The sequence below is a fragment of the Syngnathus scovelli genome, chromosome 18, assembly GCF_024217435.2.
Source record: "Syngnathus scovelli strain Florida chromosome 18, RoL_Ssco_1.2, whole genome shotgun sequence".
NCBI lineage: Eukaryota > Metazoa > Chordata > Actinopteri > Syngnathiformes > Syngnathidae > Syngnathus > Syngnathus scovelli.
The window spans coordinates 3,264,177-3,292,020 of NC_090864.1; the positions used below are offsets into that span (position 1 = coordinate 3,264,177).

Genomic DNA, 27,844 nt, shown 5'->3' on the forward strand with positions numbered 1-27,844 from the left:
ACAGTTAGCATCCGTTGCGGCCACACATCAAAAACGTAAAGTCTAAAATTTCAAGAAGCATGGCAGTCATATACAAAGCAAAAGAATTACTGGATTATCATTCACTTCGTACACTTTATTGTTCTCTTGTCTTGCCCTGTGCTGAGGTTTTGGGGGAATACTTATAAAACTTCACTACAGCCACTTGTCATTCTGCAGAAAAGAGCAATAAGGACTATTCATAAAGTCAACTACTTGGAACACACAAATCCACTTTTCATACAATCCAAACTATTGAAATCCACTGACATAGTATCTTACCAAACAGCAATCATCATGTATAGCAAGTAAGCAAAACAACTACCAGAAAATATCCAAAACTTATTTAGGAATCGGGAGGGAGGTTATAAGTTAAGGGGGAATCACAACTTCAAAATCTTAAACATAAGAACAACCTTAAAAAGTTTCTGCATCACTATAACTGGGGTCAAACTATGGAACAATCTAAGTGAGGAACTCAAGCAAAGTCCAAATATCCACCAGTTTAAAAGAATGTACAAAAATATGTTGTTTAGCGGGTACAAAGGCTAAAAGTGCCAAAGAGCTACACACAAGTTAAAATGAAACAGAAAAATAAGTGTGAAAGTGTATCTACTTGTGGTCTGTTGTAGAATTACAGTATATGTTGAATCATTGGTTTAATGGATAAAGTGAGAAAGGGGTAGGAATCTAAAAAGCTATGCTTCTTCCTACTCCTTTTTGAGCGTGAAATAAGAAGTCACAGACATCAACAAAATAGTTTGAGCTATCAACAGCTTTCTTGGATTCCCAGAGATGTAGGTCAGGAAGCTCCAGACAGCATCGTTTGACTTGTTATGGACTGGTGGAAGTCTGCAAGGCGAAACAGCAAGCATTCTGTGCAATAACTTTATTAATAAGTACTCATTAGGGAACGCATGATAACATATATATACAATTTATCTAACAGTCAGCTTTATTGTCAATTTCTCCACATGCCAAAGACACACAAAGAAACCGAAATTTCGTTCCCCCCTATCCCACGGTGACAAGAAATGGCCCACAACAGACAAACAAGTAAACAAGTATAACAACAGCGTGCTGAATAAATAATGAATAAATAACACAACAAATAAATAAATAAGAGGAGCAAAAACAAAAAATAAGGAGCAAGTGAGCGTACAGCAGACATACCAGAAAATAGCGCAACAGTGCCGCACGCTACGCAGAAGGGGGTAGTGAGTTCAGGGTCCTAACACCCTGGAGAAAGAAGCTGTTGGCGAGTCTGGTGGTGCGGGAGCGCAGGCTCCTGTACCTCTTCCCAGAGGGCAGAAGGTCAAACAAAGAGTGAGCCGGGTGACTCACATCTCTCGCGATCGAGGTTGCCCTGCGGGCGAGATGGGAGGTGCAAATGTCCTTCAGGGAGGGGAGCGAAGCACCAATAATCTTACCAGCCGTATTCACTATGCGCTGCAGGGCCTTCAAGTTCTGTTCAGTGCAGTTACCACCCCAGACAGCGATGCAACTGGTGAGGACGCTCTCAATGGTGCCACGGTAGAATGTAGACAGGACTGCCTGAGGAGCACATGCACGCCTGATCTTCCGCAGGAAGTACAGGCGGCGCTGAGCTTTCTTTGCCAGTGACGAGGTGTTTGCGGACCAGGAGAGGTCCTCACTGATGTGCACCCCCAGGAACTTGGTGCAGCTCACCCTCTCCACCACAGCACCATCGATGATCAGCGGCAGGTGTTTTGTGTGACCCTTCCGGAAGTCAACAACGATTTCCTTGGTCTTGTCGACGTTCAGCAGGAGGTTGTTGTCCCTGCACCACGTGGTCAGAAGGTCAACTTCCGACCTGCACCGAGTCTCGTCGCCCTTCATGATGAGACCCACCAGAGTCGGGTCCTCAGCAAACTTCACTATGCGGTTGTCGCTGTAGGTCGTAGTGCAGTCATGCGTCAGCAGGGTGAAGAGCAATGGACTGAGCACGCAGCCCTGGGGGGCCCCCATGCTCAGCGTGATGCTGGCGGAGATTTTGTCGGAGATATATATATATAAAACACACACATACTGTTAGAGATTTGCTCACTCCAACTTATTTTGCAAGAACCAAACAGAAGACAAGCAAGTTCTTTTAGACACCTGCAGGTGGAGAGTTCACTCGTTGAAGGAATGAAGTCTAAAAGTCTCCTCCCTGCAAGGGCATATTTATTAGGAGGAACAGAGTGGGGGTGGGAGTTGACAGGTTTGGTGAACCCCCGGCCTCTGATAAGATCAGAGCAGGGGGTGTTTTACACTATTGTGGGAAACAGACTCTGCATTGTGAGGGCCAGACGTGATTGATTTAATTATCACATTGTGAGGGCCAGACGTGGTTGATTCAATTATTACAGTCTACATTCCAACATAATCATAGGATCAAACTAACCTGAAAACCCTAACATCTCCCTCCTGATTTATCATATGATTATGCCACCCCAAACAACAACGATAAGCAAGAAGAAAAAAAAAAAAAACAAACATATATACGTATAATGAAGAAAGTAGAATGGTAAAAATAAAAACAACAAACAATGATAGCAACACTTTCCAGTGAAGATGAGGCATTACCTCAACACCCCAGATCAAACTTATTGTGTAAGCGAAAAACCTGCTGGCCAGATGTTATTAGCAGGAAAATTCTTACACGGCCCCGTTGCCACAGGCGGCCAGAATGCTATGAATAACAAAAAATAAAAAGAAAAACACAGAAACAGTACATCATTGTATCCATCACTTGCGAAGCATTTTCGATGGTCAAATCATCAAGTTTCTGTAAAACATGCTCAACAGAACAGCATCTACGCAATCCATGTTTCATCATCGTCATCACATCCGTCATTTCTAAGGAGTTGTATATGAACCTGGGCTACAGTAGAGGACACAAACTTCGACACAGCAGACTTCAAACATGGGATAACGCAGGTCGTAAACGAGCACAACACCACCAGCACAACAAGCACAGGAGACAGCAATTTCAAAAGCAGTTGCCACCAGTTGCCAGAGAAAAACCACGAAAAGAAATCAAACTGATGTGGGACCTTGTCATTAGACATGGCCTGCTGTAAGTTCTTCAGTGAATTCATGGCGTCGTTGATGTGGGTGTCATTTTCTCCTGGTATGTATGTGCAACAGGAAGTCCCAATGATGTGGCACACACCACCTTGTGCTGCCGTCAACAAGTCCAGAACCATCCTGTTTTGCAAGACCATCAGTCTGATAGCCTGAATCGCTCTATTTTGTCCATCGTTGACTTGCAGCGAGAGATTCACAAAGGATTGAAAACGATAGTTCAGTGTCTCGATGAAGAGCGATAGTTTCCCAACCCCAATCTGAGGGAAGAGCGCAAGGACAACTTTGTCTCCGGCAGACCATACTTTATGGTCCTCTGGAACGTTCACACCCCAGACAGGGTCATGAGGGTCAAAGGTTGTAACTGCTCTGCGTCGACGTCCAGTAGAGTTACGTGCTCCTGTCAACAAATGGTGTCGTATCCTGTAGGTGTGGTCTGTCACCCACACTGGTGCACACACTCCTGTCCAGTTGGCGGGCAGCATCGGATAAACCTTGTGACCACAAAGCCACCAGCCATTCTGTATGAAGTATGTTCCGTTCGATGGTGTAGCCATGTTGGTTGGAGAGCCCTCCCCACCTGAAATGGCTCTCTTATCTTGACACTCATCGGTGATGTCCAGAGCTCCCATCCAGTTTCCTCCTGGAGAGCAGTCGTCGTTAATGCAGACGTGGGTCTTGTTACCTTGGATGTAACATGTGTAATTCACTCCAGCTGGTTTCTCTGTGTAGGCCACTTGTGGTATTGTTCGTCCTTTAACAGTCACATTGAGATTTGCCCAGAAGTGTTCATCATAGGCACCGTGTTTCGCTTCAGTGACATTCATTGCTCTGGCCTCCAAGCGAACTTGCGTGGAGGAAGGGGGGAGTTTCGAACACACATAGCACGCCTCCTGTGTGTGAGCTCTCACAGTGAACCTGAGGGTTGTCCACCTGTGAGGGGGAGAGATCAGGCGGCAGTAAATTTGCATTGGACACATCTTTCAGTTTGAGCGTCCTGATTAGATAATCTGCCCAGGACTGCTCTTCATCTGTTGCTTGCAACTCTCGTAGTCAATTGTAGTGCCCATTTAACTGGCAAATAGGAGTTTTTTTTTTTTTTTTTGAAACAAGCTCTACAAAAAAAAAATGTTTGTTTTGTTTTGAAAATGTTTTGAATATGAATCAAATCCATATGTTGTATAAAGCTGACTGACCTGCCCCACTATCCCTCCTCTTGAGCCATGTGACGCGCACCATGGCTCAATATTGCAGCCCATTTGCATCGGTTCTTTGGTAGGGTAGGTCATTTATAGATGCCATTCTCTAATCTTGCCCCTGTTTTGACAACTAGCTTAGCAAGTAAATGGATGGCCTCCCCGAATGGGGAGCGACTCAGCTAGCAAATGATTAGACATTTTCACTTTGTTGTAGTTTCTTTAGTTACTTTTCAATCGTTTTCTCATTGTTTATCACAAGAATCTTAGAAATTTGAATACAAATCAAAACGTATGTTTTATTTTACTCAATTGTATGATTTAGAGAATCCATATGTAGTAAAGTTTTGTAGTACTACATATGATTTCATCATCATTTAGTTTGACTTTCTTTCCAAAACGCTTCTTAATTTGTCAGTTCACACATCTTCTACATGTGTTACTGGTTCTCCATTTTTTTCTAGTTAGTTATCAATCCAAAAGCTACGTGTTTCTTTCTAACATTCAACCTGCTCAAAATCACTCTTTCATCAAAGTCGCTCTAATTTTCCATAGTAGTCGCCAACGACTTCAACCATTCAACCTTTCATTCAGGCAATCATTCATCAATGCTCATCATATGTATCTCACACAGTCTCCAAAAAGGAGTCTTCCTATCACATCGGTCCCAATTCATCCAAGCTCACCACACAACACTCATATCACTTTCAACTCAGGTTTCCTGGTAGAACAATCCACCAATTCAAAAAAAAAACTTAACTAAAACAAACAATTGGCAAATTAATCTGAATTTTTTCTTTGTTTTTAAATTTGAAGAACTCAATCTCTCAGATTTAGCTTGCATTTAGAATTTTGTATAATCTTATAACACAACCAATCAATTATTCCTATTAAATGTAGCATTGCAAAATCTTAAATTCACAATTTTGCTTCTTCCAATTCCTGAAAGCATGTTCTGTCATTTTTTTTTTTCTTCGAATTTCTCATGTGGGCTCGACACTTAACATGCACTAATGTGGATTAGTTTCTGCTTGCAAACAGATTTCTCTCTTTTTCCTCTCATTTTTATCTTTCAAAATCATTTCTGTTCTGCGGTGCAAATTGGATAGACCACAGTCTAGCAAAAAAAATTTTTTTATTTTTTTTTTATTTTTATACTAAAACTTTAGCCAATGTTCATCATTTTAACATACGCACACACATGCACAGCTCTCGCACGCAAAAGGTAGTTCCCAGCACCAATGATTCGTCACAGGCTGGCCATTTCCTGTGGTCGATCATGAGCTGGTCCCTCCCATGCACACGAGGACAGCACATTCTAATTTTATTTATTTATCTTCTAGAAGCAAGTTGCATTTCTTTACCACGTGAACTCTCAACTTCCTTTCTACTCCATACTTTCTCTTCCACTTCGGCATATATTGCATACAATTAAGAAATCTACTTGCCATGAACTTCTCGTTTTAAAGAAGAGCAGAGCAAGAGATTTACCGTTTTTATTTCCCATATTAATTCTAGTAGTTTTAGGTTATACAATCTCTTTGTCTCAAAAATATTATTATTATTATTATTACTATTATTACTTATTTATTTAATTATGTCTTTGAGGATCCTCAATGCAGGTTTAAATTGACCTTTCAACAAATTACTAGCCTGTATTATTGCCGTGGATCAATGCTAGAACTGCTATTTAGTCAATTTTATCCTACCAGTCACACTCTCAATCACACAACTCCAGCGCTTTTTTAGGCCTATCCAGGGATGGGTGTAAAACCCTCCCAAACAGCTTTGGAAAAACGGACAAAAGAAAAAATCTACGCCCTTCTTCAATTAAGAAAAAGAAGCTCTGTTTTTCTTAGCCCGTTTCTTCCACTGGGACTTGAACCCAAGCTATTCTTTGGCTTGGAAAAACATACAAAGAAAAATCTACGCCCTTCTTTGATTAACAAAAAAGAAGCTCCGTGTTTCTTAGCACGTTCCTTCCACTGGGACTTTAACCCAAGCCAGATCCCTCAGCTCGGAAAAACAGACAAAGAAGAGTCTACACACTTCTTCGATGAACGAAAAAGAAGCTCTGCCTTTCTTAGCCTGTTTCTTCCACTGGGACTTGAACCCAAGCTATCTCCCGTGCACCTCTATGTGTTACGCGTTTAACAACACAACACAATTTCAAGCCTTTAACTTACTTGTCCCCTGGTTCGTTGCACTGCCGGGTCCCGTCAATCCACCTCTGTCAGACGAAGGCAGACCTAAGATGCTGGCCCAGCGAAGAATTTCCTTCCCAGGTCTTTCTTTACCAGGTCCGGCTAGTGGACGCTGGCCCGTCGACGGTGTACAGCGCGTCGTCCTCCGTCAGCCAGATGATGGGTATGAGGGTCCCGGGTTTCGGCACCAAAATGTTAGAGATTTGCTCACTCCAACTTATTTTGCAAGAACCAAACAGAAGACAAGCAAGTTCTTTTAGACACCTGCAGGTGGAGAGTTCACTCGTTGAAGGAATGAAGTCTAAAAGTCTCCTCCCTGCAAGGGCATATTTATTAGGAGGAACAGAGTGGGGGTGGGAGTTGACAGGTTTGGTGAACCCCCGGCCTCTGATAAGATCAGAGCAGGGGGTGTTTTACACTATTGTGGGAAACAGACTCTGCATTGTGAGGGCCAGACGTGATTGATTTAATTATCACATTGTGAGGGCCAGACGTGGTTGATTCAATTATTACAGTCTACATTCCAACATAATCATAGGATCAAACTAACCTGAAAACCCTAACACATACTGTTATACATACCTGTCGCCATGGACAGTTGGTGTCCCCATAGTCGTACACAATTTCTTCTCCTTTGTTTATTTTTGTGATTGCAAAAGCACACAGATGTGTTTTTTTCTGTTTATCCAGTATCATCAGTATCATATAAGTAGGAATTACAGTCATTAACAGTATTTTTTCTGTCTGACGGTTTCAACAGTGTGTACATATATATTGTTACTTACTATTCTAATTTTGCTGTTTGGCTTTATGTGATCGTCATTTATGAATCTTCCAAGTCTTGCTGTGTCCTTGCTGCCATCCACGCTGTATAGGGGATTTATTGCACTTATTTAGTCTTTGTTGCATTTCAGCGATATTATTAAACATAGCTGAAGCATCTATAACTAAATGATTCATTCAATTGTTCTTACCAGAAAATCTGTCCCTGGAAAGAGTAAAAATACAGAAATGCTGCATCTGTATCTAAGTATTGTTTGAACAGGGCTTCTCCTTCTGAACTTGTCACGTGCCTTCCAACGTATTCAAGCAAGAACTCACCTGCCTCCATGTTTTTGGTGGCAATTATTCCATAACCTGAAAAATGTGAGTATTTACATTTAATTATAGTATGATAAAAAAAAAAAAATGCAATAGGGCTCAGGCACGGTGATGTCACAGTTTTGCATAGCAGACCCGTAGGAGAGCCTTAAATTCTAATGTGATAACATACCTTTCTCTTTGTTGATTATTCTTTTTTGAAATGTGGGTTTATTGTCACGGTCGGGGGTGGAGCATGGAGCAGGACGACCAAGTGCAGCTTGGACCAGGGTTTATTGGCGGAACTCAAAATACAGACTCGGTAAACTGACATGACTTAACAAAACAAAATGACTTCCCAACCAAAACATACCGTATTTGCCGGTGTACAGGTCGACTCGGTGTATAAGTCGACCCCCTAAAATTCGACGGAAATTTACGATTTTATGATATATCCTTTGTATAAGTCGAGCTCAATTGTTGCATTATATTAAACTTCAAAATTCAATATGCGAAATTTATTGACGAAATGTGTTCAAATTCCGGGAGGCCGTGCGCATGCAGCTGTTTATAAGCACCGTGGAGGAGATCGCGGAGCCTCATTCGACTTCCAGCGGCCGGCGAGCTCGCGCACGCCGCTCGGCACCAACGGGAGGCCGGAAATAGCTCCAAGCCGAGCGGATCGGCACTTTATAAGCACCGCGGAGGAGATCGCGGAGCCTCATTCGACTTCCAGCGGCCGGCACATCCGGGAGGCCGTGCGCACGCGCCAAGTGGCCGAAAATAGCCCCCGCCGAGCGGATCGGCTGTTTATAAGCACCGTGGAGGAGATCGCGGAGCCTCATTCGACTTCCAGCGGCCGGCGAGCTCGCGCACCCGCCCGGCACATCCGGGAGGCCGTGCGCACGCGCCAAGTGGCCGAAAATAGCCCCCGCCGAGCGGATCGGCTGTTTATAAGCACCGCGGAGGAGATCGCTGAGCCTCATTCGACTTCCAGCGGGCCGCGCACTCGCGCACGCCGCCCGGCACATCCGGGAGGCCGTGCGCACGCGCCGAGTGGCCGAAAATAGCCCCCGCCGAGCGGATCGGCTGTTTATAAGCACCGCGGAGGAGATCGCTGAGCCTCATTCGACTTCCAGCGGGCCGCGCACTCGCGCACGCCGCCCGGCACATCCGGGAGGCCGTGCGCACGCGCCGAGTGGCCGAAAATAGCCCCCGCCGAGCGGATCGGCTGTTTATAAGCACCGCGGAGGAGATCGCTGAGCCTCATTCGACTTCCAGCGGGCCGCGCACTCGCGAATGCCGCCCGGTTCAAATTTTCTAAGTGCAACACACAATGAGATGCATGAGAAACGGCCTTGGTTACCATCACATTTGAAGCGATGAATACGAAGTTAAATTTTATGACTCGGTGTATAAGTCGAGGTCGATTTTTTTCGGTCGATTTTGGATCGAAAAAGGTCGACCAATACACCGGCAAATACGGTACTTGAAACCGACAGGAACCAAAAGGACATGAAGACGAGACGACAGCAACCAACACGACAGCAACCAATGATCCGACAGGGAGTGAGGGGCAGACAGGACTTATATACATGACAGGTTAACGAGAGGCAGGTGGGAATAATCACACTGATCATGGACACACAGGAGGGGAGGGGCGAGCACACAGACAGAAACCAAGACAACAGACACATAGTGGAGCAGTTGGGGAGGAGACGTGACACAACCCCCCCCACAAGGGACGGCTCTCGACGTCCCAAAAAAAAAAACTAGGGGAACCGAACCGCACTCGGGCGGCGACTTGGGGGACAGAACCGCACTCTGGCGGCGACTTGGGGGACAGAACCGCGCTCGGGCGGCGACTTGGGGAACAGAACCGCGCTCGGGCGGCGACTTGGGGAACAGAACCGCGCTCGGGCGGCGACTTGGGGAACAGAACCGCGCTCGGGCGGCGACTTGGGGAACAGAACCGCACTCGGGCGGCGACTTGGGGAACCGAACCGCACTCGGGCGGCGACTTCGGGGACAGAACCGCACCCGGGCGGCGACTTCGGGGACAGAACCCCACTCGGGCGGCGACTTCGGGGACAGAACCGCACTCGGGCGGCGACTTCGGGGAACAGAACCGCGCTCGGGCGGCGACTTGGGGAACAGAACCGCGCTCGGGCGGCGACTTGGGGAACTGAACCGCGCTCGGGCGGCGACTTGGGGAACTGAACCGCGCTCGGGCGGCGACTTGGGGACAGAACCGCAATCGGCGGAAACTCGGGGATACACAACCGCACTCTGCGGCGACTCGGGGAAACAGAACCGCAATCAGCGGCATACGAAAGTCAGCGCCGCAATCGGCGGCATTTAAAAGTCCAGATCGCGATCAGCGTCAATCGGAAGGCGGAGCTGTGGCAGCAGCATGAGCCACCACGCGTCACAGCAGTGGGAGTGGGGCCAGGGACGATCGCGGGTCCGGCGCAGCTGGCTTGAAATCTGGCGACGCCCGCAGGTCCTGCAACGCTGGGATGGAGCCCGGTGGTGGCCGCGAGTCTGATGGCGCCGGGAGGCACTCCGATAGCGGCCGCGAGTCCGGCGTCGCGGCAGCGAAGTCCGATGACGGTCGCAGAGGCGATGGTGCCGGGAGGAACTCCGATGGCGGCCGCGGGTCCGGCGTCGCGCCAGTGAAGTCCGATGACGGTCGCGGAGCCGATGGCGCTGGGGGGGAATTCCGATGGCGGCCGTGAGTCCGGCGTCGCTGGAGCAAGATCCGATGGCAGCTGCAAGCCCATGACGCTGGAACAAGCTCGGACGACGATCGGGCGTCGCAGCGGGAGCTGGTGGTGGAGGGGGATCCAAGCGCTGGTCGTTGTGATGGTCGGATCATTCTGTCACGGTCGTGGGTGGAGCATGGAGCAGGACGACCAAGTGCAGCTTGGACCAGGGTTTATTGGCGGAACTCAAAATACAGACTCGGTAAACTGACATGACTTAACAAAACAAAATGACTTCCCAACCAAAACATACTTAAAACCAACCAAAAGGACATGAAGACGACACGACAGCAACCAACACGACAGCAACCAATGATCCGACAGAGAGTGAGGGGCAGACAGGACTTATATACATGACAGGTTAACGAGAGGCAGGTGGGAATAATCACACTGATCATGGACACACAGGAGGGGAGGGGCGAGCACACAGACAGAAACCAAGACAACAGACACATAGTGGAGCATTTGGGGACAAGACGTGACATTTATCTTTATCAGCAGAAATGAACTCCAAGGCTTCCTTTTCAGGGCAGATCCTTCTTGGTCTCATTTTCTGTCAAAATTGACTGCAAGCAGGGAAAAACATTAACCTGTTATACACCACCAATGCACCTTTATATACACACTAACACTGCTACGTGCAATAACTATTTATTATTTACTTCAAGTACATTCTTCATTCATGATAATATAAATACTTGCATTGTGCATACTGTAAATAGAATCTTTCACATAAATTCTTAGACTTCCTTCATACTTTTTTTATGTTCGCAATGTTTTTCACCAGAAAGTAGCCCCAATGTCATTGCACCATTGTGTTGTAAAATGACAATAAAGGGCACTCTATTCTATTCTACTTTTTTATCAAATAGGTTGTCTACCCTTACTATTAATTGCTTAATATTTTACTAAGAATATGTAAACCTGTGGATCTTACCGCTCTCTTGATGCTCAAAAAAATGTTTGAGGGTTGATTCTTGGTGCACAGTGCTCCAACCAATAATGCAAACTGCAACTGAGGCCCCTCGTATTAATATGGTCCTGCCTGCTCACACACACACACACACACACACACACACGCACACACACGCACACGCACACACACACACACACACACACACACACACACACACACACGTGTGTGCGCGCGCATAGGGATAGAGAGAAATGTCAATAGCAAAACGGTTCAGTGGTGCCTCGCAGCCTTCTCTTCTCATACACCACACAAAGCCGCTTGGAAAATGACGTGTTTCTGAGATGAAGCCCTCTCTTATCGCAAACAATGCTGTGTCGGGGGTGAATAGCACATCTGAGTGTGCACCTGCTGTGTCGATGTACCCTTGAACCAAACCGACCATGCTATCGAGATTGATGCTCTGCTCTCGTGAGTTTTCGTGATCTCCTTCACCTTCATTACTGTTGCCCTGCTTAGACAAATTCTAAAATGCTGTCATTCGAAAGCTCATCTGTCAAATCACCCAGATAATCTCGTAGAGGGAGAGCACTTGCTCCTTTTTTTTTTTGCTCCTCTTATTTATTTATTTGTTGTTATTTATTCATTATTTATTCAGCACGCTTTTGTTGTACTTGTTTACTTGTTTGTCTGTTGTGGGCCATGTCTTGTCACCGTGGGATAGGGGGGAACGAAATTTCGGTTTCTTTGTGTGTCTTTGGCATGTGAAGAAATTGACAATAAAGCTGACTTTGACTTTGACTTTCGCCCGGTTTCATCGTTTACACGAGGCTGTCTGTGTCGGTGTAAAAAACTCTCCTCTGTAAAATTTCTAAATAGCTGTACATTTTCAGACGTGCATAGGCTGTTGTGAAACACGCGGCAGCCACATTTGATCTTTTTGACGCAGGTATCTCATTGTTTGTGTTGAAACAATACTGTACCATTGAATGTTTTTCGCTAATGAAGTGGAAGAATTTCACATCGTACAGACCTGAAAACAGAAGTTCAAAAAATTCCTCAGATTCTGTTACAATTTTTGTGTTTGTCATGTTCTGCGCGAGTTTCCCCCCATAGATTGTTTACAGCAATTTTGGAAGGGTCTCGTTGGATACCCTGATGAATTGCATACCCTTCTATGTATCTTTCTCTATCAGCCTGATTGACCACGTGAGCCGGATAACCTGAAGATTCCTGTTTACCTTTTAGAAATGTTCGCATGTAATCACGGAAAATTGTGTCGCTCGCTCTTTTGTAATGCCATACTTCTGTAATATCTGCAACCGTGGAGCCAAGGTCAAGTGCCTTAGCAAATTCAGGGGTTGTCCAAACACCTGTTAACGATCTTTGATCATCATTATGTGTACACGCTGTCTGCTGGTTGTTATGCTCAGTGAATGTACGGCACAGTGTGAAGACGAGTTTACCTTTAGCTGTTTTGAAGGGTAAAACAGGAAAATACAAACCACGGGGTGGGTTGACTGTGGCGCTGATGAAACCGAAATACGACCTGGGATCTTTAAAATGACCTTGGATAATCGTTGGATGACCGATGGGCTAGATGCCTGTGCTATTGATGAAAGGGTATAATGACGTCACATCAACATACGGAATCAGAAATCAGAAAACCTTTATTGTCATTCTACATAGTACAATGAAATTGGAGACCTCCATCCAGTGCATGAGGTAGATACGAGTAACATAGTCAAGTAATCGACTAATAGAAAAGTAGATGAATAATCGGAAACAGTAGTGCGGACAAAGTGCAGTAGTAGTGCAGGAGGAAAGTGTCATCAGTGTCGGCTGGAGTTGAGGGCGGCTATGGCTTGGGGAAAGAAACTGTTTTTGAGTCTGTTTGTCCTGGTCTTCATTTGCCTGTAGCGTCTTCCAGAGGGCAACAGGTCAAACAGGGCGGAGCCAGGGTGGGAGCTGTCCGCTGAGATGGCCTTAGCCCTGCTGAGGCAGCGGGTAGTGTAGATGTCCGTAAGGGAGGGGAGAGGGCGGCCGATGATCCTCTGGGCTGCCTTCACCACTCTCTGCAGCTTCTCCCTGTCAGCGGCGGTGGAGCTGCCGAACCATACTACGATGCAGTAGGTCAGTAGACTCTCAATGGAAGATCGGTAGAAGGTCAGCAACAGGTCGGTGTTGAGGTTGTACCTCCTGAGGACTCTCAGGAAGTGTAACCGCTGCTGAGCCTTCTTGACGATGGTGGTGATGTTCTCTGACCAGGAGATCCGGTCAGAGATGTGGACGCCCAGGTACTTGGTGCTGTGGACCCTCTCCACCTGCTCGCCGTTGATGAAGAGGGGAGTTGGCTCAGGGGTGTGCCTTCTGAAGTCTATGATGAGCTCGTTGGTCTTCTTGGTGTTCAGAGCGAGATTGTTCTCAGAGCACCAGTCGACCAGCTCCAGGACCTCCTCTCTGTAGGCTACCTCATCGCCATTGGAGATGAGACCGACCACAGTGGTATCGTCGGCGAACTTGACAATCCGGTTGTGGTTGTGAGCCGGTCTGCAATCGTGAGTGTAGAGGCAGAAGAGGAGAGGGCTCAACACACAGCCCTGTGGGGAGCCGATGCTCAGCGTACGGGTGGAGGAGAGGCGGGAGCCAACTCTCACAGCCTGGAGTCGGTTGGTCAGAAAGTCATTAATCCAGGCACATGTGAGAGAGGGGAGTCCGAGAGTGTCCAGCTTTGTGGTGAGTCTGTCCGGGAGGATGGTGTTGAATGCCGAACTGTAATCCACAAAGAGCATCCGGACATAGCTCTGCTGCTGCTCCAGGTGGTTCACCGCACAATGGAGGGCTACGGCGATGGCGTCCTCTGTGGATCTGTTGGTCCGGTATGCAAACTGGTGGGGGTCGAGGTGTGGGGGAAGATAATCCTTGATGTGCTGAAGAACCAGCCTCTCAAAGCACTTCATGATCACCGGAGTGAGGGCCACTGGTCGATAATCATTCAGGCTAGAGATGGCCGACTTCTTCGGCACTGGGATGATGGTTGAGGTTTTCAGGCAGGGCGGGACGGTTGCTAGGGCCAGGGAGCGGTTGAAGATCGTGGTGAAGGTGGGGGCGAGCTCCTCAGCGCATGCCCTCAGCACCTTGCCGGGGACCCCATCCGGGCCTGCGGCCTTTCTGGGATTCACTGCAAGGAGCACCTTTCTGACCTTGTGCTCCTGAACAGTGAGTGGAGTGATGTCAGAGCTGGGTGGGGGAGGGGGCAGGGCAGGGACAGGGGAGTGCTGCTGGGATGTTCCAAACCGAGCAAAGAAGCTGTTTAGCTCCTCTGCCAGCTGTGCGCCTTGGTCTTCGACTTGAGCGGCACTGCCCCTGAAGTTGGTGATCTCCTGGATGCCCTGCCACACCTTACGGCCGTTGTTGCTGGACAGGTGGGACTCGATGCGTTGTCTGTGGTCCGCTTTCGCCCGTTGGACTCCTCTCCTCAGCTCAGCTCTGGCAGCGCTGTACAGAGCTCTGTCTCCTGACCTGAAGGCGGTGTCGCGGGCTCTGAGGAGAGAGCGGACCTGGCTGCACATCCAGGGTTTCTGGATAGGGAAGACCCGGATGGTTTTGGTCACAGTCACATTGCTGGTGCGGAACTGGATGTAGCCCAGAACTGTGTCTGTGTGTGTCCCCAGCTCCTGGTGGTCGAACAGGTCCCAGTCTGTCAGTTGAAAACAGTCTTTGAGTTTGTGGAGTGCATCCTCAGGCCAGGAGGTGATGGTCCTTAAGGTGGGTCTGAGTTTGCGTCCGAAGGGGGTGTAGGCAGGGAAGAGCAGGAGGGACAGATGGTCTGATTGCCCGAGATGGGGGAGGGGGATAGCTCTGTATGCATGTTTGATGTTGGTGTAGACATGGTCCAGGGTGTTCTCACCCCGTGAAGCACACTTTACGTGCTGGTGGAAATTCGGCAGAACAGTCTTCAAGTTGGCCTTGTTAAAATCCCCCGCTACAATGTGGAAGCCATCAGGGTGAGCCCGTTGTTGTTCACTCACAGCTCTCAGCAGGAGAGAGAGTGCCGTGCTTACGTCAGCGTCGGGTGGAATGTAAAGACCAATGACGATAACAACAGCTAGCTCCCTCGGGAGGAAAAAAGGCCGGCACCTGACTGCCATGTACTCGAGGTCCGGACAGCAGTGGCTGCCTACGATGGTCGCATTGTTGCACCAGTTATCGTGCACATACACACAAAGCCCCCCACCTCTGCCTTTACCGGAGTCCAATGTTCTGTCCGCGCGTAGCAGGGAGCGGCTTGCTAGCTGCATGCTAGCATCGGGGATATCCGGGCGCAGCCAGGTTTCGGTTATAATAATCACACAACAGTCCCGGACGTAGTGGTTACCCGTGAGCTGTAGATCCAGGTCATCCATTTTATGCAGCAGGGATCTGGCGTTGGAGAGAAACAGGCTCGGGAGAGGCGGCTTGTGCGGTTGTTTACGTAGCCTTAGCATTAGGCCAGACCGACGGCCTCGCTTTTGCTTCCTCTCTCTTCTTCGCCTGCGACAGCACATGCTTGTCAGGTTATACTGTGTATCTTAAAACTAATGCGTTTGTTCGACCCCCAAAGCGGGCCTGCCTCGGCTTGAGAGTTGTAGGAAATTTGGCTTTTTTCAGGAATTCCTTCACCTCTATGCTCACCTTTTTCATTTGCAACCATTCGTGCTCCCACATAATTACAAGGTGGACATCCTGTTTAAGATGTAGTTCCTGAATTTTCTTTTGGGTGTTATCAAACCTCTCCTGAAAGGGGCGTTTTGTTGTCGGACATATTTTAGAGAGGTCGTAGCATTCTGCGCAGCAATGGTGATAACAACCCAAATACTCAAACACTATTTTTACACCCCCAATTTCAGCATATCCGTCTACAGTGTAGTTATCTATCTTGATCTCACCTCCGTTCAATGCATGCCTAATGTGAATATTTTGGCTATGCATGATCCATTGCAGGCATTGAATAGCGTCATGCGAAAAAGCTTTGTACTGACGCATATAGTTGTCTGAAGGTGTAATGGCTAGTGTTTGAGGGTTTAGGAAATTAACGCGAAATACTTTCATGCACGCAGAGGCTATTGTCACAGCATTGAATGGGTCTGTTCCAGTGGCCTAAAAAAACTCACTCCTGAATTTCTCACACACCTGCATTATCAGGTCAATGTCATTCTCGCAGTAGGCTATCGCCTGTTTAGCAAAATCGAACACACCACTAGCTTCTTTGCCATACCATTCATCAAACTTAGCTCGTTGAGAGGGTGACATTCGTTCGATGTTGTATTACGCAGGGTCAGGGTGACACCCCACGTAGTTTAGGTGTTCTAAAGAGCTGAATTTGTGTGGAAAATAACCCTTTGATTTATCTTCAAACTCCAGGGCCTTAGGCATCGCACTTAGAGGCATCGTCAGGAATGGGAGCGATTTTGTCTAAATCGACAAATGACAGAACTTTACTCCCCGGCATCAGAATGTCAAGTTTGATACCTAGTTCAAGCATTCTCCTTATCAAGATGTATGAATCAAAACCTCTCGCATTATGTGCAACAAATGTCGTTTGTTTAAACCGTGGGTTTCGAAAAAATCTGAGAAATTCGTCAACACAATCTGTGCCAAACCACTGTTTCTCCAGTCTATTTGATTTACAGCAGATAAGAAAATGTTTGTGTAAACCATCTGTATCTACATAGGTTTCAAAATCGTAGTAGACTACATTTTTGCAAGGTGGTTGAGGCTTGATGGGCTGAATGTAGCACATGTGGGGCTTCAACAGCGCGTCATCTTGATTTAAGATTTCATCACACACTGCGCATTTTTTAACAGGGCAACGATGCTTAGCACCGGTACCATCAGCTTTCACATAATATTGCCGACCACATTGCAAGCATTTTTTGTATGAGGTGCAGTTGCTCACACGATTCGTCAGACGAAACTCTTTATGTTTGGCAAAGCATTCCTCATTACGGCAAGTTTTGTTCCATGTTTAAACCGCCGTTGTTTACAACGCGGATCGAGACAAATGTTACAGTGTCCTTCACAATGGTGTTGTTGCCAGTTTTGATGCCCCTTGTACCAATGTCTGCAAAAGAACGCGTGACCAACGAATGCCTCTATAGCTTTCACGCCGTAGTAATGTCCCTCGAGGTGTAAGACAAAGTGTCTTCGTCTGTTTTGGGGTATTGCGTGTTGAAAAAAGTCAAGGGGCGACAGTCCTCTTTTCGGTACATCATAGTTATTCTCCGTTTGAGGACTTTTTCAAATTTATGGACATCCCCCAGACTCACAGGTGTTTGACAATTCAACCCTACACTCTCATGTAAAAGCCGTGCCTGTTGTGTGGCCTGTTTCGTTGTTAGTGTGTCATTTAGCAGATTAGTGAGAGAGCAAAGCACAGATTGTTGTCTTTGTGACGAGGTATGTGTAAGTGTCGTTTTTTTTCAACCTCAAAATTTCTTTGTTGGTACTGTTTACCAGCCTGCGACGCATTCCACCACCCAATGGAGTGACTATTTGTACAATAAGCTCTAATCTCTCATCGGCCAGAAGCTCTGTATTTGATTGGGCTAAATGCTCAAGCATGTCTGTTACACTATCTCTGATAGAGTTTATGTCACTCATTTGCTGGTAGATATAAGCCCTCTCGTTACCACCCACTAACTCAACCTGAATCACATCACCTGGTTGTGCTAGCCTATCCACCTCTTGCATAACATCATCTATTTTATCTTCAATCTGGAGGTATAAGGTTGCAAAATCATTGATGTTCGCTTGCGATGGTATATTTAACTGGCTCCTTACCTCGACATTATTGAAATGCGGTCTATTGACTACAACAGAACCACCCTGCTGATCAGTTATTATAGAACTGTTGTCAGGTTGGTGAGGCATGTGTTGAAACGCTGGTGTGCTGTCATCAGTAACATCTATTTCATGATCAATTACAACAGAGCAGTTGTTAGGCTGAGGAATGTGCTGAAACGTTGGTGCAATGTCATCAGTTATTACAGAGCCGTTGTTAGGATGGTGAGGCATGTGTTGAAATGTTGGTGTGCTGTCATCAATAACATCTATTTCATGATCAATTACAACAGAGCAGTTGTTAGGCTGTTGACCGATGTGCTGAAACGCTGGTGCAATCTCATCAGTTATTACGGTGTAAGGGAACGGACAGTACAGCCAAGTGCGTAGCGACGGACTTTATTGGAGAAGGGGATGATGGGAACAGCGGGCGCTGGAGCGGCGATCGGGCTGGAGAGGACAAACGATTCTGCGGGGGTTCCAAGTAGTCAAGCGGGTCCGTAGCTTCGGGACTGATGAGCAAGGCAGCATCAAGGGACAGACTGACACTCAGGTCTGCGCTGGCGGCGCTGATATAGTGCTGTCCATGAGCCCGTGGCAGGTGACGGCGATTCCATTGACAGGGGGGCGTGGTCCTGTCGCCGGTGGCACCAGCACGTGACAGAACCCCCCCCACAAGGGACGGCTCCCGACGTCCCCAGGAACCAAAAACAAAACAAAAAAAACAAAAAAGGAAGGCAATTCCCCGGGCGACCAGGTGGGGGGGTCAGCACACCGCCGAAACGTCCGACACCTCGCCAGACGCAGGATCGACGGACGCGGGAGCAGAAGACCCCGGTACCGGCGGGCAAGACCTCCCCTCGTCCCTCCTCGGGCGCCCGCGCCGAGGACCCGGTTGGTCCGGATGGCAGCGATGGAACTCCGTGATGAGCGAACGGTCGAGTATCCAGCGGCTCGGAACCCAGGAGCGGTGCGCGTCGTCATAACCCTCCCAGTCCACGAGGTATTGGAGACCACGACCGCGCCGCCGCGATCGGAGCAGGGAGCGGACAGCGTAAGCCGGGCCCCCCTCAACGAGCTGGGGCGGCGGCGGCGGAACGGGCGCCGGCGCCAACGCGCTCTCATGGATGGGCCGCACACGGGACACGTGGAACGTGGGGTGAACCTTCATGGACTCTGGAAGGAGAAGACGGACTGCGGCCGGGCCAATCACCTTCTGAATAGGGAACGGTCCAACAAAGCGGGGCGCCAGTTTGCGGGATCCTGCTCGCAGCGGCAAATCCCGCGTCGAGAGCCACACACGCTGCCCCACTCTGTACTCCGGAGCCGGTGTCCGGTGCTTGTTCGCCTGGCGGGCGTAGCTTGAAACAGAGCGGAGAAGAGTGACCCGGGCCCTCGCCCAGGCGCGATGACAACGGCGGACACAAGCCTGGGCCGACGGGCACGCCGCACCACGCTCCTGGTGGGCGAACAAGGGTGGCTGGTACCCGAAGACGCAGTGGAAAGGCGAAAGTCCAGTAGCCGAGCTGGGGAGGGAATTGTGAGCGTACTCTACCCAGGGAAGCTGTTGGACCCACCCGCGCTGGTCCCCGGCGGCCATGCATCGGAGAGACCTGCCCAGTTCCTGGTTCAGGCGCTCCGCTTGACCGTTGGACTGAGGGTGAAACCCCGAGGAGAGGCTGGCCGTGGCGCCGAGGAGTCGGCAGAACTCCGTCCAGAAGGTGGAAGCGAATTGAGGTCCTCGGTCTGACACGATGTCCTGTGGGAGACCGTGGTGGCGAAACACCTCCCGCACCATGATGGACGCCGTCTGCTTCGCAGATGGGAGCTTAGGCAGAGGGATGAAATGCGTCATTTTGCTAAAACGGTCCACCACCGTGAGGACCACCGTGTTTCCCTCAGAGGGGGGGAGGCCCGTGACAAAGTCGATCGACAGGTGAGACCAGGGACGCTGGGGGACCGGCAAGGGTTGAAGCAGCCCGGCCGGAGGACGAGTAGACGTCTTGTAGCGGTTACAAATTGAGCAGGCTCTGACGTAATCGCTGGTGTCCACTTGCCAGGTGGGCCACCAGAAACGCTGTGCCACCACGTACCTCGTGCGTGCCGCGCCGGGATGACAGGCCAGGCGTGAGTCGTGCGCCCATTGCAGCACGGACGACCGCAGACCTTCAGGGACGAACAGGCGACCCTCCGGGCAGTTGCTGGGGCCGGGTTGATCGCGTGATGCGGCTTCCACTTGGCGTTCGATCTCCCATGTAAGAGCCGCCACCCGAACTGAGCTCGGGAGGATAGTGGGAGGCGGACCCTGTCCCTCCTCCCCCCCCGGAAACAAACGCGACAGGGCGTCCGCCTTCGCGTTACGGGAACCCGGTCTATAGGAAAGAGAGAACTCAAACCGGTCAAAGAACAGAGCCCACCGTGCTTGTCTTGCGTTCAGCCTCTTGGCCGATCGCAGATACTCCAAGTTGCGGTGGTCGGTCCAGACGATGAACGGAGTGGTGGCGCCCTCCAGCCAATGCCGCCACTCCTCCAAGGCCAACTTGACGGCGAGGAGCTCCCGATTCCCGATGTCATAGTTTCGTTCCGAGGCCGACAGACGGCGAGAAAAGAAGGCGCACGGGTGGAGGCGATCGTCTTGGCGGCTACGTTGAGACAGCACCGCCCCGACACCCACGTTCGAGGCGTCCACCTCTACCACGAACTGTCTGTCGGGATCGGGAACCCTGAGGATGGGAGCGGATGTGAACCTCCTCTTAAGCTCCTGAAATGCCCGTTCTGCCCGTTCCGTCCATTTGTACGGGGAGGCGGGGCTGGTAAGGGAGGTGAGGGGCGCGGCCACTGTGCTGTATCCACGGATAAAACGGCGATAAAAGTTCGCGAACCCTAAGAACTGTTGCAGTCGCTTGCGTGTTTCGGGAACAGGCCATGACGTGACCGCTTGCACCTTCCCAGGGTCCATCTCGATGGATCCCTCACGCACCACATAGCCGAGGAATTTGACAGAGGAGGCGTGGAACTCGCACTTCTCCGCCTTCACGTAGAGCGAATTCTCAAGGAGACGGCGCAGCACCGCCCGTACATGCTTGATGTGCTCAGGGAGCGAGCGTGAGAAAATGAGGATGTCGTCTAAATAAACGAACACAAATTTGTCCAGCATGTCTCGTAGCACGTCATTAATCAGTGACTGGAAAACCGCTGGGGCGTTGGTGAGCCCAAACGGAACCACCAAGTACTCGTAGTGTCCGCTCGGGGTGTTGAAAGCCGTCTTCCACTCGTCTCCCTCCCGGATGCGGATTAGGTGGTAGGCGTTGCGAAGATCCAGCTTGGTGAAAATGGTGGCTCCCTGAAGGCTCTCGAAGGCGGAAGACAGAAGAGGCAGAGGGTATCGGTTCTTCACAGTGATCTCGTTTAGTCCCCGGTAGTCGATACACGGGCGTAGCGTGCCCTCCTTCTTCTTCACGAAGAAGAACCCCGCTCCCGCAGGTGAAGAGGACGGTCGTATGATACCGGCTGCCAGGGACTCCCGGATGTATTCCTCCATAGCCCGGCGCTCAGGAGCGGACAGGGAGTAGACGCGTCCCTTGGGAGGGAAGGTGCCGGGTAACAGCTCGATAGCGCAGTCGTAGGACCGGTGTGGAGGAAGAGAAGTGGCCCTGGCTTTACTAAAAACCTCCTTGAGCTCGTGATAAAACGCTGGGACATTGGGGATGTCGGGACTGTACCTCGGCGGGGCTCTGCTGAGTGGGCTGGTGGCCGCCTTCAGGCACGCCTGATGGCAGCGTTCGCTCCACTGCCGAACAACCCCCACCTCCCAGTCCAGCACCGGGTTGTGCTGCCGCAACCAAGGGTGCCCCAGTATGAGCTGCTGTCCTGGGAGGGAGAGAAGAAAAAACTGGATGGTCTCGTGGTGATTGCCCGAGAGCAGTAACTTAATTGGTTCCGTCACGAAAGCCACCTCGCCGATCAGACGGCCATCAATGGCACGTGCGGGAATAGACGGGCTCAGAGGGAGGAAGCCGACACCCCACTTGCGTGCCAGGCTAATGTCCATGATGTTCCCCTCCGCGCCGGAATCCACCAAGGCCGCCACGTTCTGGTCGCCCGCCGCGAGCTGGACGCGTGCCTGTAGCGTGAGCGTGCTGGGGCTGGGAGAGCCGGTGCTGGTCGAGCTCACGCGGATCCCCCGACGCCGCGTGAGCTCCGGCCTCTTTAACGGGCACCCCGCTACCCGATGGCCCCCCTCCCCACAGTAAAAACACAAGCCCAGTGAGGGGCGTCGACGGTGCTCCTCCGAGGGAACCCGAGCCCCTCCCAGATCCATGGGCTCGGCGGGTGGTGTGGTTGGCGGGTCCCCAGCAGACGGAGGAATGTGACCACACGGGTTTCGCGGGGACCTCCTCTCCCGATCGCGCCGCCGCGTCTGGATCCGCCGGTCTACTCGGGCCGCCAAGTCCATCGCGCCCCTCAGGGTTCGCGGGCGATCGTACGCAACCAGTCCATCTTTCATGTACTCAGCGAGTCCGTTTAGGAAGGTGCTAACGAGCGCCGGCGTGTTCCATCCGCTGCTGCCGGCCAACGTCTGGAACTTAAGGGCGTAATCTGCGACCGATCGGCTACCTTGACGCAGCGTCGCCAGTTCCTCGGCGGCGTCCTCGGCGGCGGATCCCAGGTCGAACAGGCGGAGCAATTCCTCCGCGAAGGCGTCGAAGGAATCGCAAGCCGGGGCCATCCTTTCATATTCGGCCAGGCCCCACAGCCGCGCCTCGCCCGTGAGGTGGGTTAGGACGAACCCGACCTTGGCTGATTCCGACGAAAACGTGATTGGCTGGAGGCTGAACATTATGCGGCAGTTCGACACGAATGCCCTCACGTGCTTGGGATCGCCGTTAAACTTCTCGATGTTGCCAAGGCGGGGCTCCGGGACGTCCACGAGCGTCCTGGCCTCGGCAGACGAGCGGTGCGGGGGTACCGTGACAGCCGGGGACGCAGCCACCGACAGTCTCTGGAGGGCTTGGGCCATCTCCTGCTGCTGTAGCTGTTGCTGCTGACCAACCTTGATCAGGTGCCGGATGTCGGCAGACAGGCTGCTGACGGCGGTCTCGGCTCGCTCCAGTCGACTCAATGCCGTCTCGTCGTTCGCTGGCTGCATAGCGTTGGTCAGTCTGTACTGTAAGGGAACGGACAGTACAGCCAAGTGCGTAGCGACGGACTTTATTGGAGAAGGGGATGATGGGAACAGCGGGCGCTGGAGCGGCGATCGGGCTGGAGAGGACAAACGATTCTGCGGGGGTTCCAAGTAGTCAAGCGGGTCCGTAGCTTCGGGACTGATGAGCAAGGCAGCATCAAGGGACAGACTGACACTCAGGTCTGCGCTGGCGGCGCTGATATAGTGCTGTCCATGAGCCCGTGGCAGGTGACGGTGATTCCATTGACAGGGGGGCGTGGTCCTGTCGCCGGTGGCACCAGCACGTGACATACGGAGCCGTTGTTAGGCTGGTAAGGCATGTGTTGAAATGCTGGTGTGTCGGCATCGGTAACAACTGGTATGGTATCGACAGGCTTAACGGTCAACTGGTCAACCAAAGGCTGTGTATTTAGATTTTTGATCATGGCTAGAAATTGAACAGGAATATCAGGACTGATTCGTCCGCTGCTATCATTAGCTTGGTTATTTAATTCCGCTATCATGTCTAGCAATCGTGACGGGATCGGTGTAGGACCTTCATTCAGACTTTGATTGTTCAGATGAGCTATGACAACTTGTAAACGGATAAGAATATCAGGACTGAGGGGATTTTCTCCCCCCGACACAGCAGCGTTCACATTGTTGAGAACCATGAGCAGATCTGATATTTGACCCCTAGACGCACCGGTTGATAGCAAATCAATATCAATGTCAAGACCAGGAAACGTGCAAGTAACATCTCTACAGACCCTTCTCACCCAGGTTGAACTACTCCCCTCCGGACGGGGTTATAGAGCTCTGTACATCAAAACCAGCAGACACAGAGACAGCTTCTTCCCCCAGGCTGTTGCTCTGATGAATTCACACCACTCTTAGAGTCCCAGAGTCATTGCTCTGCAATAGCATCCTGCTCTCCACACCTTTTTTGAATTGTCTACACTGTTTATACTATGTGTCCTCTCTGCATCTATTGCAGCCTGGTCATCCTGGAAGAGGGACCCTCCCATCTGTGGTCTCTTCTCAAGACTTCTCATTTTCCCTAGTTGGAGTTTTGAGTTTTTCCTTGCCCTCCTGGGAGTTTAAGATCAGGGGATGTTTGAGAATATTTGTCATTTTTCACACGTCCTGAGTGTTGTTAGTCACCTAAATGTTGAACAGAGGCTGTGATGTACCGAAGTCAAATTCCTTGTTTGGCACGCTCAAACATAGCGAATAAAAACTCTTGAATCTTGAATCTTATTAATGTTCAACAAATCTAGCTCAGGTGTATCACTTCTTTGTTTTCTAACCGTTTCACAAAATGTTTGCAAATCTATTTCATCAATGTTTGTTAGGAAATCTGACTCCGCTGAGGAGAGCTTATAATAATCCATTATATTTCTATTTTTTTAAACAACAAAACAGAAGCTGTTAGGGTTTTCCAGGTTATCTTTATCGTAGGATTATGTTGGAATGTAGACTATAATGATTAACCAATCTTGTCTTGCTCTCACAATGCAGTAAAATGAAGTGGTTGCTTCCTCTGCTTGAGTGACCAGCTGCAGAGGAAGCAATCAAAGTTGTTCTGTTTCCCACAACAGTATAAAACACCCCCTGCTCTGATCTTATCAGAGGCCGGGGGTTCACCAAACCTGTCCACTCTCACCCCCACTCTGTTCCTCCTAATAAGTATGCCCTTGCAGGAAGGAGACTTTCAGATTTCATTCCTTGAGCGAGTGAACTCTCCACCTGCAGGTGTCTAAAAGGACTTGCTTGTCTCCCGTGTGGTTCTTGCAAAATAAGTTGGAGTGAGCAAATCTCTAACAGAAGCAACACTGAATAGTAGAAAAAACAAAAACAAAAAAACCAGACCTATCTTGATTCAGCCAAATTTGTCAGGATGCGTATGACCCTACAACATTCTTGTAATCGACTTTTGTAGATGCAATTACCACCGCACTTTACTGGACGCCTCCTATTCTTATGACGATGACCCTCGCATGCCGGCTCAAGCCCCCTGGTGGTTGGATGGCTCGTGTTGTATACGGCTGCCCTCCTCCTCCTCCTTCCTCTTTGAATCCCTTGCCCCGTGTAACGATGCTTAACTGGAAGTAGATATTTAAAATCAGTTAAACCGTTATATTACCAAAAATAGCTAGTCGAATGATAACATAGAAAGAGAAAAATTAGAAGGGAATACCTCTAACTTTGTTTGCCGACACGTAAGGGTGGTTCACGCCTTCGTATGCAGATAAAGCATGCCCCAATTCTGTGTCCGTGAATGCTTCCGGCTCCACCTCTATGTTCGTGACAACTTCCTGTTGGTCTGCGTGGGGCATGAGTTGATTGGTCTCAATGGTAGCACGTGACTCTGATGCGATTGGTTCCGCTGGCTCTGATGCGGTTGGCTCTGGTAATTCAAAATGTCGTCCAGAGACACCTACTGGACTCTGTGTTTTGAAATCAGCTTCTGTCGTAATGGCTGCGGCTACGAGATTTGTTACATACATAAAATAAATCACAAATTAGTAGCATTTATATTAGCTACCATAGATGAACGGCTGACTCACCGTCGTCTGATTGCATTAGAATCCACTGAAGTCATCGTCGAAGGGTGCATGAGCATCAGCAAAAACGATATCTGCATGACAATACATAAAGATTACATCATGTTTTACAATTAACCCTAGTGTATTATAATAAACCTAATGTATTATTATTATTATTATTATACTGATAAAATAGTAACATTACCTACCTTTAACCATCTCAAAACAATATTTGGTGCACTCCGACTCAGCTGATCAGAGCTCATGCGCTGGCTTGTCTTCTCAAAATGATCGGTGGTCATCCGTCCTTCAAACTTGGTGGAGAAAAGACCACGCCTATGGGGTCATGTGACGCGAAAACGCTCTGCTAAAGCCAATGATTCTGATGGCGCTTTAACGACTCGACTCTTGGAGACGACTACGACCCCCCGCAGACTAATGAATGTCAAATTAGGTGCACCAACACCTGGCCTGTCTCCTTCAGATACCTTTTTTCAACAAAAATTATACATAGACGACTCTGAGCCAGTAAATGCTGGCGCTTTAACGACTCAACTCTTGGAGACGATTACGAACCCGCAAACTCAAACTATTTAACGGACCCCACTAAATATTGAATGTCAAATTAGGTGCACCAACACCTGGCAGCTATAGTACATGCCCCATACATGTCCCGATCCAAGATGGTGCCAGCCAGCCAAAATGGTGCCAGCCAGCCAAGATGGCGCCGCCTCGGCTGGCGCCGCCTCGGCTGGCGCCATACACATTAGCTTATACATTAGCATAACAATACCCTATCCAAGATGGCGTCAGCCAAGATGGCGCCGTCTCGGCTGGCGCCATCTAGACTGGCACCAAACTCATTAGCATACACATTTTAATAACAATAGACATCAAAGCGTTATACATTCTCCAGCCAGCCAAGATGGTGCCGCCTTGGCTGGCGCTGCCTCGGCTGGCGCTATAGACGTTAGCATACACATTAGCATAACAATCCATCCATCCAAGATGGCGCTGTCTAGACGGCACCAAAGTCATTAGCATATACATTTGCATAACAATAGACATCAAAGCATTATACATTCTCTTATTCACATCAAAGCGTTATACATTCTCTTATTCTCAGCTAGTAAATGCTGGCACTTTAACGACTCGACTCTTGGAGACGATTATGACCCCGCAAACTCAAACTATTGAACGGACCCCACTAAATATTGAATGTCAAATTAGGTGCACCAACACCTGGCAACTATAATACATGCCCCATACATGTCCTCATCCAAGATGGCGCCAGCCAGCCAAAATGGCGCCAGCCAGCTAAGATGGTGCCGCCTCATCTGGCGCCGCCTCATCTGGCGCCATACACATTAGCATATACAGTAGCATAACAATACCCCATCCGAGGTGACGTCAGCCAAGATGGCGCCGTCTCGGCTGGCGCCATCTCGGCGCCGTCTAGACTGGCACCAAACTCATTACCATATACATTTGCATAACAATAACATCAAAGCGTTATACATTCTCCAGCCAGCCAAGATGGCGCCGCCTTGGCGGGTGCCGCCTTGGCTGGCGCCATACACATTAGCATATACATTAGCATAACAATACCCCATCCAAGATGGCGTCAGCCAAGGAGGCACCGTCTCAGCTGGCGCCATCTTGGCGCCGTCTAGACTGGTACCAAACTCATTAGCATATACATTTGCATAACAATAGACATCAAAGCTTTATACATTCTCTTATTCTGATATATTCTCCAGCCAGCCAAGATGGCGCCAGCGCCGCCTCAGCTGGCACCATAAACATTAGCATATACATTAGCATAACAATACCCCATCCAAGATGGCGTCAGCCAAGATGGCGCTGTCTTGACTGACGCCATCTTGGCGCCGTCTAGACTGGCACCAAACTCATTCTGCAAACTGAAAAAGACAATGTCAGATGTTTACAGTGCATAAAGAATGCTTTAAATGTTTGCCATCTTTAGCCTATATATCATTCAAAAAATTCTGCTGTCAGACAATAATTTGTTTTAGCCCTTTG

General features: G+C 49.4%; 1 long non-coding RNA gene across 1 annotated transcript in view; it reads left to right on the forward strand.

Moving 5' to 3' along the window:
• The first annotated feature begins 11,607 nt into the window (after nucleotides 1-11,607).
• The window catches only part of LOC137839653 (uncharacterized), a 51,107-nt gene continuing 34,870 nt past the window's right edge, over nucleotides 11,608-27,844 (forward strand). The window contains exon 1 of the long non-coding RNA XR_011085691.1: nucleotides 11,608-11,737. This is a non-coding gene — a long non-coding RNA (uncharacterized lncRNA). The remainder of the gene's footprint in view (nucleotides 11,738-27,844) is intronic.